This window comes from Lytechinus pictus, chromosome 5 (assembly GCF_037042905.1).
Source record: "Lytechinus pictus isolate F3 Inbred chromosome 5, Lp3.0, whole genome shotgun sequence".
NCBI classification, from domain to species: domain Eukaryota; kingdom Metazoa; phylum Echinodermata; class Echinoidea; order Temnopleuroida; family Toxopneustidae; genus Lytechinus; species Lytechinus pictus.
The window spans coordinates 3,871,422-3,885,978 of NC_087249.1; the positions used below are offsets into that span (position 1 = coordinate 3,871,422).

General features: G+C 36.1%; 1 non-coding gene across 1 annotated transcript; it reads left to right on the forward strand.

Moving 5' to 3' along the window:
• Positions 1-315: 315 nt before the first annotated feature.
• Positions 316-387, forward strand: TRNAQ-UUG (transfer RNA glutamine (anticodon UUG)). Its single transcript has one exon. It is a non-coding gene; the product is annotated as a tRNA-Gln (tRNA).
• Positions 388-14,557: the final 14,170 nt, after the last annotated feature.

The following is a 14,557-nucleotide window of genomic DNA, read 5'->3' on the forward strand; positions in this document are numbered from 1 at the left end:
GAAATGAAATAAAAAAAAAGAATTGAAAAAAAAAAAAGGTATTTAGACTCTTGTATACCCTGCGTCTTGTTTTATCAACGCTGTTAATATTATCAAATAACGAATGTAAAGATTCTATTAACTCGGTCTTTATCATTTAAATTGCATCAAACCTGTGACTTAAAACAGTAACTTTCCACTGAAAACAGGTTGTAAAATGAAATTCAATTCCAGCCTTAAACTTCAAAATGGAAAAAAAAAACCAATATATTTTACGAGAACACTTAGAAAAAGTGTGACGAATAAAGGCGGTTACTTACTTTCAAAGACAACGGAGGTCCCATGGTGTAATGGTTAGCACTCTGGACTTTGAATCCAGCGATCCGAGTTCAAATCCCGGTGGGACCTCTTCATTTTTTCTTTTCTTTTTTATCACAAAACTCATCGAAGTAAAGGTTGTTATTCATATTTTTTCAAATTATTGATAATTAATAAAGGATCCACGAGGACAATAAGTTGACTTTATTCATATATGCATTATTATTCGGCCAAGAACAATCGTAGGAATTAAAGACCAATGAAATTGGGTTTTATTCAAATACATGCAAGGAGCATAATAATCTCAAATCGAGATCATGTTGTTAAAATAATTTATCACTTGCATTCATGAAAAAAGATTGTGAAGGACAAAAATCGTGTACAAAATGGGTGAGCCGATTGTGTCAAACATTTACTTTTCCTTGAGTAAAATAATGTAGGCTTACTATATGAAATGCTTTACATGCATTCTGGTTTGTTCAATCATGGAACTAATGTAATTAAAAAAAGCGATTAAAAATCACCTCATCTATCAAAATGAAATATTTCAAAACAGAAATTTCACCTATTGAACAATTCTCCAAAAATATATAATACAATATTTCTATCTAAAAAAAAATAAACAAACAAAAATCATTTCGTTCACTGTTAGATGAATGGTCATACAAGAAAACGTCATGGTTAGGGTAAGAAAAACTATGAATTTGCTGTTATTTGTTTTCAGTTACAAAGGAGCATATACAATATGCAGGTCTACACGTCAATGCATTATTTTGAACTTTCAGGAATTTATCACTATTTCATTATCTTTCAAAAGGGTGCATATCCAGCAACAACGATTTTCTGAGGTTTGCAAGTAGCATGCTACACACATTTCACTTTCTAATAATTTAAGGGTTTTCATATGTAAAATAATTTTTTTTAAAGCTCTACCTAAACAGCTAAATATGCACGTGCAGCATTCATTTTTATTGGAATCTGATAATGCAATGCAGGCCGAAGTTCAAATTTTCTATGTTCATGTCATGTTTCCTTTGCTAGTAATATCTTGACTGTGGACATATTCTGAGTGGCTCTGATTATCTTAAATCATCCTAGAGCACTCTGTCCTATACCGTAGGTTCTGCTCCACTATACTTCCAATCAATTGAAAATTATGTACCGTGTCTCTACTCTACACAGCAACATGGAAAACTCTCAGGGTGACCTTTCATATAACCAACTCTTCTTGGTATGCTTAGTTCTCAGAAATACATGCAAAGATGAGGATGGTTATTAAAACAGCGAGGATGACATTCTTTTCTAGCTTAGGTAAGAGTATGAGAGAAAGGGTTGATGGATGTACTTTATATCCAGATAAAGTGAGGGTTTTTTTAATGCATTTTTGTGAGTGTAAATATATTATTAAAAATGAGGAAATGAACGGATGAAATGAATGAATAAATTAAACGAATGAATGATTAATAAACAACTAAATAAAGTCAGATATAAGTGACTAAGAAAAACGATTGAGAAAATTTACAAATTGATAAATGAATGATTGAATAAACAAATGAAAAAATAAATACAAAACAAATAAATTCATTCATAGATTAATACAAAAATAAATAAATAGCAAAACCAAATACCAATGAAGGCAATTTAAATCATGAAGACGCTAAATGCTACACATGAGTCACTATATAGTTGTCATACAATTTGATACATAACATCAAAATACAGGGGTGGGTGGGGGAGCTTGATTTTACAGAAAACTAAAAAAACTACATAATATCCATCGAGAAGCAACGTCCCTGCTAATTTAGTCACTGACAGATTACTACATGACCATGGTTACATATATATACGACCGTTTGAGACTTTGAGACTTTAATATCAGGTATTCAGGTATACAAATGATAGTTAACGACCCTTCATTTGTCCTCTCATGATTACATTTCATCCAGTCTTCTACATGTTCCAATTTAAATCACTGGTCAAACAAAGCGGGTTAGGAGGCGGAGGGAATTTTGAGACTTATTGAACTTTAAATGGGTTGAAAAGGCATTTTTCTTTCAAAACATACTTTTCATTTAATTCAATTGACTTTCTCGTTGCTTGGACCTCAAATTACTGTTAAATCATTTTACCTGCTTTTATTCGTAAAACAGGACAAATAAAAACCAAATTACCAATCAAATCTTTGAAAAAAAATGAATTGATGTCGGTCTTTTGCTATCTTGCTTCGCTTTATCGCATTTCAAAATGAGTGTATCACAAAAGTTCAGCCCCTAAATTTTGCCTCCTTACGTCACTGCTTGGTTTTTGTTATATGCCTTGCCGTCGTTGCTTTTCGGTTACAAAAATTGATAAAACTCACTTATTACTTCAAGAAGTAGAATTTAAGATGACGAAAATCCACGTTAAGCCGGTTCACTGATTTCACTGGTATTTCAATGAGCGATAAGCTTCAGGGTCCATTCTGTAAGAAAACCAAAACAAATATTTAATTCTAACAAAAATAAATGATGAAATAGTGACGAAATTATAAAAAGACTTAAGAGTATAATAAAAAATCTCTCTTGTTCACTCTTTTCTACTGGTTCCGTTTCATGCATCTACATTAATATTATATTCATCTCAAAATAACCCTCCTGCTGTAACCCTCTCAAACTTCACCTGACACAGGACAGTCAAGCAAATTGAAAACGAAACATCAAACATGTCATTTACACGACTATCAAATGAAGTCAACTTGGGGTCTCAAAGAAGGAAAGGTTACGTCAATTTAGGAAAATTTAGCAGAATACAACCTAAACATGACCAACATTAGCTGCCACGATATAAGTTGACAGAATAATGGAAAATTGTGGATATCTTTTGGGAGGGTGAATGAGTGGTCATCTTTTTAGGAATAAACCAGCACATAGCCGTATAATAGCAGGGATCTTGTCCTGAACTGGAACGGCTTTAACAAAACACGCATACCCCCCCCCCCACACACACATACACATACAAAAGTAAAATATTCAAGAACAGACTCTAGAATCCATCAAAATGAATTTGAGGGTGGCTTGTTTATTCTTAGATTTAAATAAGAGGGTCTTTGTCTAGATCCTGGTATATATTTTTTAGAGTAATTTTGTGACAAAAATGGAAGAATCGTCAAATATATAAATATATATGAATAAATAGAATTAATTTAATTATGAACCAATAGTTGTAATACTTCATGATAAAAGAGCTCTTGAGTCTAATAGAAAACGATGTGTAATTACAAATACCACGAAAAATTACAATAATTCAATTAGTAAATTTATGCTTATGCATTGGCACTATACAAAGACTGATAAAAAGTGATGGAGGATGGTACCCTCATTTTTTTCCAAAAAGAAGAAAAGTGTCGTCCAAAATCCTGCTAAGTTTGGCGTCCAGGTTGAATCTTGGGTCAGGAAGCAATTGAGGCTAGTTTATTCCCTAGACGATGGCAGCCCTTTTGCTAGGAAACAACCATTAGGGTATCGCTACTATTTTAAACTCACTCACCGGTTCCTTTTGTAATGCATACCTACATTTTTGGCAAGTCTTTCGGTATTACTTAAGGGTAAGGTCGGCCATCGGTCGTTTTCTGCAGTTTCTTCATTGTAAAATAAAGTCATTTATTTGAGTATTTCTCTGCCAGAACCTGCTTCTGTCTTGAATATTGTGTAAAAATTATGTATATATTGTGTACATTTAATAAAATAATTCTTACAGTTTTTATTTATTAGAAGATAAATCCGTTTCAATGATATTTTCCGAAACAAAAATCTTGAATCTAATTCTGTCAATTGACTATAGTCTATAACAAGACATGGTTATCAATATTATTCCTATTCGTTTCTAGTTTAGGCCCCCCCCCCTTAACTATAAAAAGTTCGGCAATTAAAGGAGAATGAAACCCTTGAAACCAGCTGAATCTATATCAAAGAGAAAAATCAAAGAAACATATTGTTGAAAGTTTGAGGAAGATTGAATGAATAATAAGAAAGTTATGAGCATTTGAATATTGAGATCACTAATGCCATGTAGTTCCTCCCATTGACAATGCGACCAAGATCTGTGATGTCACACACGTACAACTCCCTCATTACTTTAGTACTTATTTCACTTATATTCTCACTTTTAGAGTCTATCACAAGGTGAGGTGTTCTCTTTATGAGAGGACAAGTACAGAGGTTTCACAACATTATATCATTGATGAATCGTTTGTCATATGATTAGAATGAGCAAAAAGAGATGTTTTGGGGTATATTTTCAGTCTCCAAAAGGGGAGAGTTGTTCATCTGTGACATCATAGATCTTGGTCGCATTGCCAATGGGAGGATCTCCATAGCTTTAGTGATCTCGACATTCAAATGCTCATAACTCTTCTATTGCTAGTCCTATTTTACTCAAACTTTTGTTGATCTTATTCTTTGATTTTTCTGCTTTCACAAAAGCTAACTTGCTCCAAGAGTTTCATTCTCCTTTAATTTTATTTACAATTGATGGTATTTGTATAATGTGCAAACAGTGCAGTAAATCGTATAAAATAATGTAAGATAAATCTCCGATCTTTGTGCGACAGAGTCCTTGTTATTTTCAGTAAAATACCGGACTAGAAAATGGTGATCTAACTGTAGGTATCATCTTCTATCTCAAGAGAGAGATGGTCGCCTGTATATAAAATGACTTGCAAGAATTTTGGTTTGGGGAGATTCGATTCAAGTGATATTTATTGTGTTGTATACCTGAGTACATATGCATTGGCTGAAAATATGCAGAGAAATGTAAAAAAAAAGGCATTCTGGATGCATATCCCACATCTATAAAATAAAAAAAGGACAATACTAACATGCTTACAGACAACTAGTTTAACGTTTACGAGTGCGTGTGTGTGAAGGTGCGTAACTGTTTTCTGCAAATAATTCATGAATAATAATTATCATATATTGTGAGTTCTACCTTAAGGGTTCGGGCTTAGTTTAATTTTCTTAGTGTGGTATATTTTTTAGGAATTTCATTCCATTACTTGCTTCAGTTATTGGTAAATATTTTGTTGACTTTTGTTAATACAAAATAAAAAAATTGTAAATGTTGTTGTAATTACTTAATACTTACCTTTGATTTCGGATGAGTTCTTAATAAAAACATGGTGAAAAGGAAAATAATGTGTATGTGTGTGCGTGTGTGTGTGTAGTTTTAACAGACGTGTATTAATCAGATATGATTATATACCATCTGAACGACATGACCAGGCTCGAACCTCTAACCTCTGCATCAAAGCACTACTTTCTCTTTAAAGTTCATTTCTTTTACTATTAAGCAAACGCCCCAATTTCGTGTCACGGCTGTGGCCATACCTTAGGATATGATCCTTCCCATAAGCTGAATCGAATTCTTTTGATATGACTGGGTTGTAATTACATGCTGGAAGTTACCAATCGGTCTCTAATGCTGAACGGAACTAATAATATCCTTCCAAAGACAGTGGATAGTTCGAGCATCTGATGATTCCAAATATATTTTTAATGACATTAATAATGTAAAAAAATAAGAGAGAGAGAGAGAGAACCTATCACAGGCAACCAAAGAATGCATCATACCCTTCGATTCTAACTTACAAGGGCAAAGACAACGTCAAGATCAGCTCGGGCGCTTCGCTTTTTAGCATGCATAAGTTTGAAGAAAAAAAAATCACATATTCTTTCCCACTCCAACCACAAAGCAATATCTCTACGACCAGGAATAATGTAAGAAAATTATCTGATTTTCCTTTTTAATGAAACAGATACTTTCAGAAACATTTTTATAGGTCATTTCTCGATACCCCAGTTTATATTTCAGATGGCGCACGGAACGTTCTCTTTATATTTTTCTCTTTCAGTTTCTTATTATTTTATTTTACAAATTAATCGCAAATCAATATACGATTATTGGCGCTTCTGTTTATAATATACCATCACCGAGAAGTGAAATAATACTGCATCAATATGTGATTACTCTCCAAGTGGAATTATTTACGTTTTTCCGTAACGATCATTTTCATCCTTTAAAGTGCATGTTGCTACAATTTAAAAGACACATCCTTTTATGACAGTGATGGCAATGTGAGACATCCAATGACTGCATGACTTCCAATTATCAGGCTAATTTTGGGCATTGTGCACAGAGCATCCATGATATCAGGGAGTAGCCATTTTGAATTCAAGCGGGCATCGTCGGGGGTGAAACGGAGGTCATGTGGATTGTGGAGCATCATAAATTGGGAAAGGTGAAAGTGTACATGGTATCCACAACAGTGTATGGAAGGCGAAGTGTTCCAATAGACCGCCAAAACACCTGATAAGGGGTTCAAAACCCTCTGAGCAAGCACTAGCTTCTCTCAACAGTGCAAGGCACACTGTAATTTTTACTGGGATATTTCTAACAGATTCTTTCGCTATATTTATTTTCCACATATAGGCCTATACGTTGAGATCATGGGATATTACTATTTTAGAATAGTTGTACATTTATTCAGATCATTTCATGCACAGTGCAACATAATCTCAAATATTTTCGTCATAAGAGAGCAGTGTGTGACTTTGGTTCACAATAGAAATCATAGTAGCTAAAATTCCAGTACGATTCCTTTACTTTAGTGAAACAGCCGACAAATCATAATTTAGACAACTGAAGACGCAAAAAGCACTACCCACACCACATTGCGGTATTGTGTGTGATATGATCGCATGGGTGGGTGAAGATGTGTGTGCGTATTAGAGGGTATGTGTAGGTAGGAGGATCTGTGTATGTGGGACTGCTCGTGCGTGTGAGGGAGATATCGGCAGTGGAACCCGATTGTTACTGGTCAACAATTAAATATCTCCGTGAACCTGAAGTCATTTAAGACGAATTTGGGAGACATTTTGAAGCCAGGTCATGGCCTACTTTACTGTTATTTTTTCGGGTGCAGGAAGTCTTCAATTCCATCATTTCCAAAGTCATTACCTCAAAATGTAGACATGATTTGACAGAAATCAAATCTTCCTAACTCTATGAATCACATCTCGCATTCCATTCCTTATACCCTTTCATCCATTTAACAGTCAGACCGCAGGTCCCTATGCTAATGAGCAAAAAGGCCAGATTCATCCAAATCATCTCGTGGCTGAATCCTCCTCCTTGCAAAATCTCGTGATTCGTGAGATTTTCTTTCTCTAAGAATTTACCTGTTTTATCCTCAAGTTAAATGAAATATTATTGCACCATCAGATAGAGTAAAAGTTACTCTTTCATATTGGTCATTTATTTTGTATACAATATTTTGTTAAATAAGTAAATTTCTGGCCTGAAAATGTGCCTCAAAACTGAATTTTCTTCCTCTGTTTTCTTTTGCAAATTGTGCAAAACTTTTTATTTTGAGCCTCAATGATATTTATATCAACATAAAGCTGAACTTCTGTACTTTCTCACAATGCCACTCTTGATATGCAGCACCTTTTAATCGGGTCAAGATCACACTTTTCCCACCAAGGTACAAGACGAGATTTCTGAAATTTTGTACTTGCATGAAATCCAGAGTTCTGATTGGCTGGATAAGATTCACAGAACAACAGGCGCGGGGTATTTGAGGAGATTACCACATGGGAAGTGTGACCTTCCCACGAACCCAGGCACTGGAACCGTTGGAATTTGCCAGTGTGCGGTCTCTTTGACCAATCAGAGTGCAGTATTCTTGTTTTCAAGCTGCTTTATGTACTTGGCAAATGAAAAGTGTGATCTTGACCCGATTAAACCAATTCTTATTTTGAAACCTATATCATGTCAAAGCATACATATTCAGCTTTATCATGATATAAAAATCATTTGGGCTCAAACAAAAATAAAGTGTGAAAATAGCAGCTTTTGTCAGGTGAAAATATTTATTTTGTAGCATATTTTAGATCAAAATTTTAACCTATATTACAAAATCTTTGAATAAATCCAAACACATGACCTGAAAGAATGATTCTTCTTCTTTACAATGGTACCAAATTCATGAAATTCGATGCATAATTAGAGCAGCAATGACCGAATGAAAAGAGGTGTTTTGGTCCGCATCAAGCTCATTAAATATGCAAAACATCTCAAGTCATGAATATCACTTGGATGAAAGAAGCCACTTTCTTGGGACCTGCAGTCTGACTGTTAAGAAACAAAATAAGAACGACCGAACTGGATACTTTTTTTGACAAGGTTACAACTTTCATGACTTTGGCATTGCTATTTTGGCGGTAGTCTAAACTTCCTCCGCAGACGGCTATTTTATATCGGCTAAGACAACACTGTCATCGTCATCAATTTAATTGTATATCCTTTCAGGATTACTCCTAATCAATTTAATCGTCTGTGCTAATTAATGAAAATCAACCAGTCTTGCTGTCCTAGCCATCCATTCTCTTGTTTTACAATGAGACCATGTCGTCAGGACGGCAGTCTAGGTCTAAATTTAAGTAGCTGTAGTAGACAAGGCGATGAAATAGAAAACTAGGTTTTGAACACCCTAAGCAGAGGATACACCATTTATAGATGAAATCTTTAAGGGTTTTTTACATGAAATCTCTGAAGATTTGCAGATTCCCATCGGGTTATTGTCACGTTATTTAGGGATATGACTTGTTTCGAAGCGCGAGACGGAGCACAAGGTGTAGACGTTTTAATTGATCGCCAACTGCTGCTAATTGGACTGTCGTATTTACTGAATTAACACTCTCTTGAAGTTTGAGATTAACATCATGATAAAGTGCTATTGTGCTTTTATCTGGCAGGAAGTTATAATGCATTGTTAGACGGGTTTTCTTTCTCTTCTGCTCTCGTTGAAAAATGAAATTGTCAATTCGAGTTTTAAACTTAAGATTTTGTCACTTATGTATAGATTGCATATCATTCGAAATCATACGAATAAAATAAGAACAGGAATTAAATGGTTCAATTCCCTGAATGTGTGATAAGACGTTATAAGTTCATGCCAGTGAGTTGGGACAATGAAGGTAGACAATCTCATGTGGTCATGATGTAATCAGGGGTTGCGCCAGGATATTTCGAAATGGAGGGGGGTGAACTCAAGGTCCAAGGTGACTTACTTAATTTCTTTTTCTAAAAAAAAAGAAGACTTCTCAAGCTATAAATAGTCTCCCTCTGTGTACTTCTTACTTCTCCCTGTTCATTCTCCCCCTTTTCCCATTCATTTCTAATAATCACTGCAAATATCAAAGGAACACCCCCCCCCCCCTCCTCCCCATCGTAAGCTACAGTCATATCAACAAAACCGACTCCAGACTAATTAAGCGATGGTATATCATCGGGAATGAAGTTAGACTTTGGTCTGGATTCAGTTTTTTTTTCCAGTGTGACTGCAGAATTATGAGGTATCGCCTCTGATTAGTAGTTTAAGGACAAGTCCACCTCCACAAAAAGTTGTTTATAATAAAGAGAAAAATCCAACAAGTATAACACTGAAAATTTCATCAAAATCGGATGTAAAATAAGAAAGTTATTACATTTTTAAGTTTCGCTTTATTTCACAAAAGAGTTATATGCACATCCTGATCGGTATGCAAATGAGAAGACTGATGACGTAAGTCGTCATCCACTAACTATTCAAATATTTTGTATTTTATTACATAAAATATGAAATATTCTAATTTTCTCCTCATTGTCAAGTGAAACAACATTATTTATTTCCTGAACATGTGGAATAAGCATTGTTTAATACTATATGGTTCAGTCAAGTTGGTCCATATTGTCAAATCTGCAAAAAATGAAATACTGTATAATTCAAACAATAAAAAACAAAAGAAATGGTGAGTGAGGGACATCATCGTCTGTCTCATTTTCATGTCACTGAGTTGTGTATATCACTGTTTTGTGAAAAATACGCGAAACTTTAAAAATATCATAACTTTCTTATTTTACATCCGATTTTGATGAAATTTTCAGTGTTATGCTCGTTTGATTTTTCTGATTTTTGATATTTATTCAAATCAAGTAATCAACATTTTCCGGGGTGGACTTGACCTTTAAACAAAGATAACAAGATGCCGGTTCTACATCTGAACCCAAATTCGTTGTAGGACATTTCGAAACCTTCATTTTCCTAATATTTCATGATCTATGGTTAGAATCTAACCACTCATATATGCCTACTCCACAAAGTTATAATTCCCTGTAAATATTGGGTTTATAAAACACAAGAATTAATCAAAGAGCACTAACACACAACAAGGTCAAGGCTATTTGAAAAGAAGATAAGAAACACATGATTAATAATTAAGATGAGTAAAACTGATGAGAAGGCGGCTCGAGTTCTATAAATTGTCAGTCTGCATGTCACTCAAAGGTCATAGAAATCTACACGTTCAATTCAATAAGGGTTATTTTCAATGTCTACTGTCTTAAAAGAGGTACTTTGAAATTGCATTTTTTAATTTTCCACTTTAGATATGTGCAGTTCAAAACCTACCTATACACGACAAAGGAAATTAAAATTAGTTTAGTGTCGAAAATTTGTTTATCTGACGGTCAATCGGATCGGGGTCGCCCGAACCACTAACCCGTCTCTGTGGTCTAGTGGTTAAGGCACCGGCGTTCCAAGCTGGGAGCCCGGGTTCTATTCTCGGCAGAGACATTTTTTTCGGCATCACAATTTTTTCCAAAAGGGCAGGTAGCTCTGTGGAACCTTGATTTCAGCTACGCATGCCGTTGTTCTATTCATTCATTTCTTTCACACACACACACACACACACACACATATATATATATATATATATTCTCGTCAACCTCCTGTCCAAAGTGTGCACCAATATTGTGCGAAACGTTCAACTGATGGACATTCATGGAATTCTTCCGACGATTTTAAGCGAGCGAGCAAAGTTTGCAAAATCATATTTCATGGTACATACAAATATTATGAAGCTAATCTCCAATATAATCTAAGTTAAATGACCTTTGACCTTGGTCATGTGACCTGTAACTCGCGTAAGATGTTTAGTAATAATTGTTCACCCTTACATCCACGTTTCATGAGCTAGGTCCATACTTCACAAAAACTTAACCATGGGTTAAGATTTCGATGTGAACTCCCCCAACTCTTATGTCCAAGCATAGGTCCATGGTCCAAATTTCATGGACTACATTCATAAACCTTTAAAGCTATGATCGAAATCAACAACAAAAAACCGGCCAAATGACCTTTAAACTTGGTCATGTAACCTAAAACTCTGGCAGGTTGTTCAGTAATACTTGATTACCCTTACGTCCATGTTTGATGAGCTATATAGGTCCATATATTTTCTAAGTTATGACAACATTACAAAAACTTAACCTTGGGTTAAGATTTCGATGTGAATTCCCCCAATCATTGAGTCTAAATTACCTTTGACTTTGGTCATGTGGCCTAAAACTGAGGAAGAATGGTGAGTAATACTTGATTACCCTTATGTCCAAGTTTCATGAACTAGGTCTATATACGATATATATATGATGACATTTCAGGTTAAGATTTCAATGTTGACGACGCCGCCACCGCCGTCGGAAAAAACGGCGCCTATAGTCTCGCTCTGCTATGCAGGCGGAACAAAAATATTAATGAAAAACAAAACAAAGAACTAGAGATAATTATTTTTAAACAACCCCTCGTATGCTAAAACCTTCAACTTATTTATGGGTTGCGAAGTTTTTAATAGGCAGTTTTCGCATTTACTACAGGGAAACTCTCTACAACTTATCGATTCCTTTGAAAATGCAATTAAAATCCCAAATGGAGAGCTGAGAGGCTTTTGTAGAAAGTTGGTAGACTGGGACAGCAGATCATCCGAAGATTTGCACCGGACGAACAATTGCAAAAATGTCGTTGTCAAGATTCAAGAGATTCCGATGCTGTCACGGTCCACCAACTTTCGACAAAAGCCTCTCGGCTCTCCGCTGTGATTTTCAAAGGAAGAGGTGCGTTGTAAATGCGACAAGTCCGACCTGACAAGAGTGTGGGGAATACGGGATGAAATAGAAGTGAAATATATAAATGGCAGACACGGGGACATACAAAATTAGAAGGGTACGCGTGGGGGGGGGGGGGTAAGGGTGGGTGTGTGTAAGAGAGAGGGCACAAGCGAGGATGGAGATGGAGAGAGAAAGATAGAGAGGGAGGGGGGAGAGACAAACAGAGAAAGAGGGGAGGGGTAAGAGTACAGAAATGGAGAGAGGGAGTGCGATGATTTCTTTATTGAATTACTCCCACACTGAATCGCACCAACAACCAAAGCCAAGGCAGAGTAAACAATTATTGCAGATTTTCACGCGCTCGGTCGGTTTAACATATAAGGCTACTTAGGAAAAGAAATGCCCTCGAGCCCCCACGAGATGTGCTTGGAAAAAAATATAGGACGCCCTTCGAAGGAAGAGGTCATTCCTCTTCTGTTACTATGGTAGTCTTATAGTATTTCGTCACGTAATGATAAATTCAAATGCATCTTGAAATACGTAGTATGATGCATTCCAGCTACAATTATATCTTTTCTAGAAGTCATACGACGTCTTTAGAGGTGATCGTGGGTAAGAAGTGCCTCCCCCCCCCAAAAAAAAATCAAAAGTTACTTGTAGAGCAGCCTACAGTATAAGAGAGTCTTGTCCCCCTATGGTCCAGAAATTATCACGAAAGAGCCGCCTTTGCAATGCATACGTAATGTCAATAACGGCGCTTTACGTTTTAGAGCAAATCATCACTTTACTAGAACATCCTTTTCCAGTTATCGAACTGGCACTTTGTCCATAACCGTTCTCTTATATTGGCCACAAAGTAATACTCACCCCAAAAAAACAACAATAATAAAGAATATTAATAATCTCATTACCTCTTCAGGCATTTTCTCCTCTTACATCTCCCTTTTGTCGAGCTCTTTCTATCTCTTCTACTTACCCTTTCTTTCCAAGCCCCCTTTTACTTCATTTCCTTTCTGTGTTGCGTTGAAATGCAAGATATTCACGCTCTTTGCTTCCACCTGCACAATGCACCCTGGGATACTTACTAAAGCGTATGATCAAAATGCTTTTAATCTTAACATAATAGCAAAATTTCGCATTTTGCAACTAGGGTGGATTCCAGAACACAGCAAATACATTGGAAATGTCCGTCAAATCCAAATGAACAGATGAGAGGTCTTTGTCGAAAATTGGTAAACCGGGACACCAGAATCGTCCGAAGATTCGGAGCTGACGAAAAATTGCAAAGAGTGTCGTTTGTCCAGAGTCACAGGCGAAACTGCCATTATGATTTACTGATTTTCGAAAAAGACTTCTTTGTCATGAAAGGTTATGACAATAGATTCTCAACGTTCCAGAAAGAGCCTGCGTAGTGGTTGTGAAAATTCCCTAATTTCTCTTCTACATTTATCTACATGTATACCATTTCATGAAATGGGAAGGGGGAGGAAGATATATAGACAAAAAGGACCCTTGGAGGTAGGGGCAGTCCATTATGAGACGGGTAGTGCACATCACATTTACACGCCATCCCTGATAAAAAGGTATTGACCCCTCCTCAGTGATTTAGAAGTGAAAAGTTTGTTAAAAAGGAGAACAAAGATACATGTATTGCAAATAATAGAAGGTGAATGGGGAGAGGAAGAAGAGAAGAGGGGTAAATGAAGAAAAGTTTGACAAAAAAGGGGGAAAGGTTTCACGAAGAAATAAAGGTGATTTTTGTTCAATCTCTACTTATTGGCATACATACGTGTTTTCTTGGGGTGATGCCTATGGTGTATAACACACGCAGCACCCCCAGACAAATCTTGGGGGGGTGCAGGGGCAGGTCATTATGAGACGGGTCATCAAGAGACGGCCGTTTCCCAGGGCCATGGTTAAAGGGGCATAACCAGTCAGCAGGGGTGTTCTCATCCAGGCTATGGGGTCCATGACGGGTGAGTAGCGTATGCCACGCTGTTACGGCCCGATGCATGTGAAAAAACGGAAAAGCAGCTGCAAAGCCGGTATGGTGTACTACCGGTGGGAGAAAGAAAGAAATGAAGTTGAAAGATGACGGAAAAGTTGTCCTACTCTTGAACAGAGAAAAGAGAATAATTTCGAACGGCTCATTGAGCTAGTGACAAACAAATGAATCGAATGAAAAATGGACTCATCTGTGTAGACCATTATGGGAAATGTCACTCCATTTTTCATTCATCCCAATTTTCATTTTCTCGCCACAGGACATGTGCAATATATGAAGCTTTTTTTTTTCCTT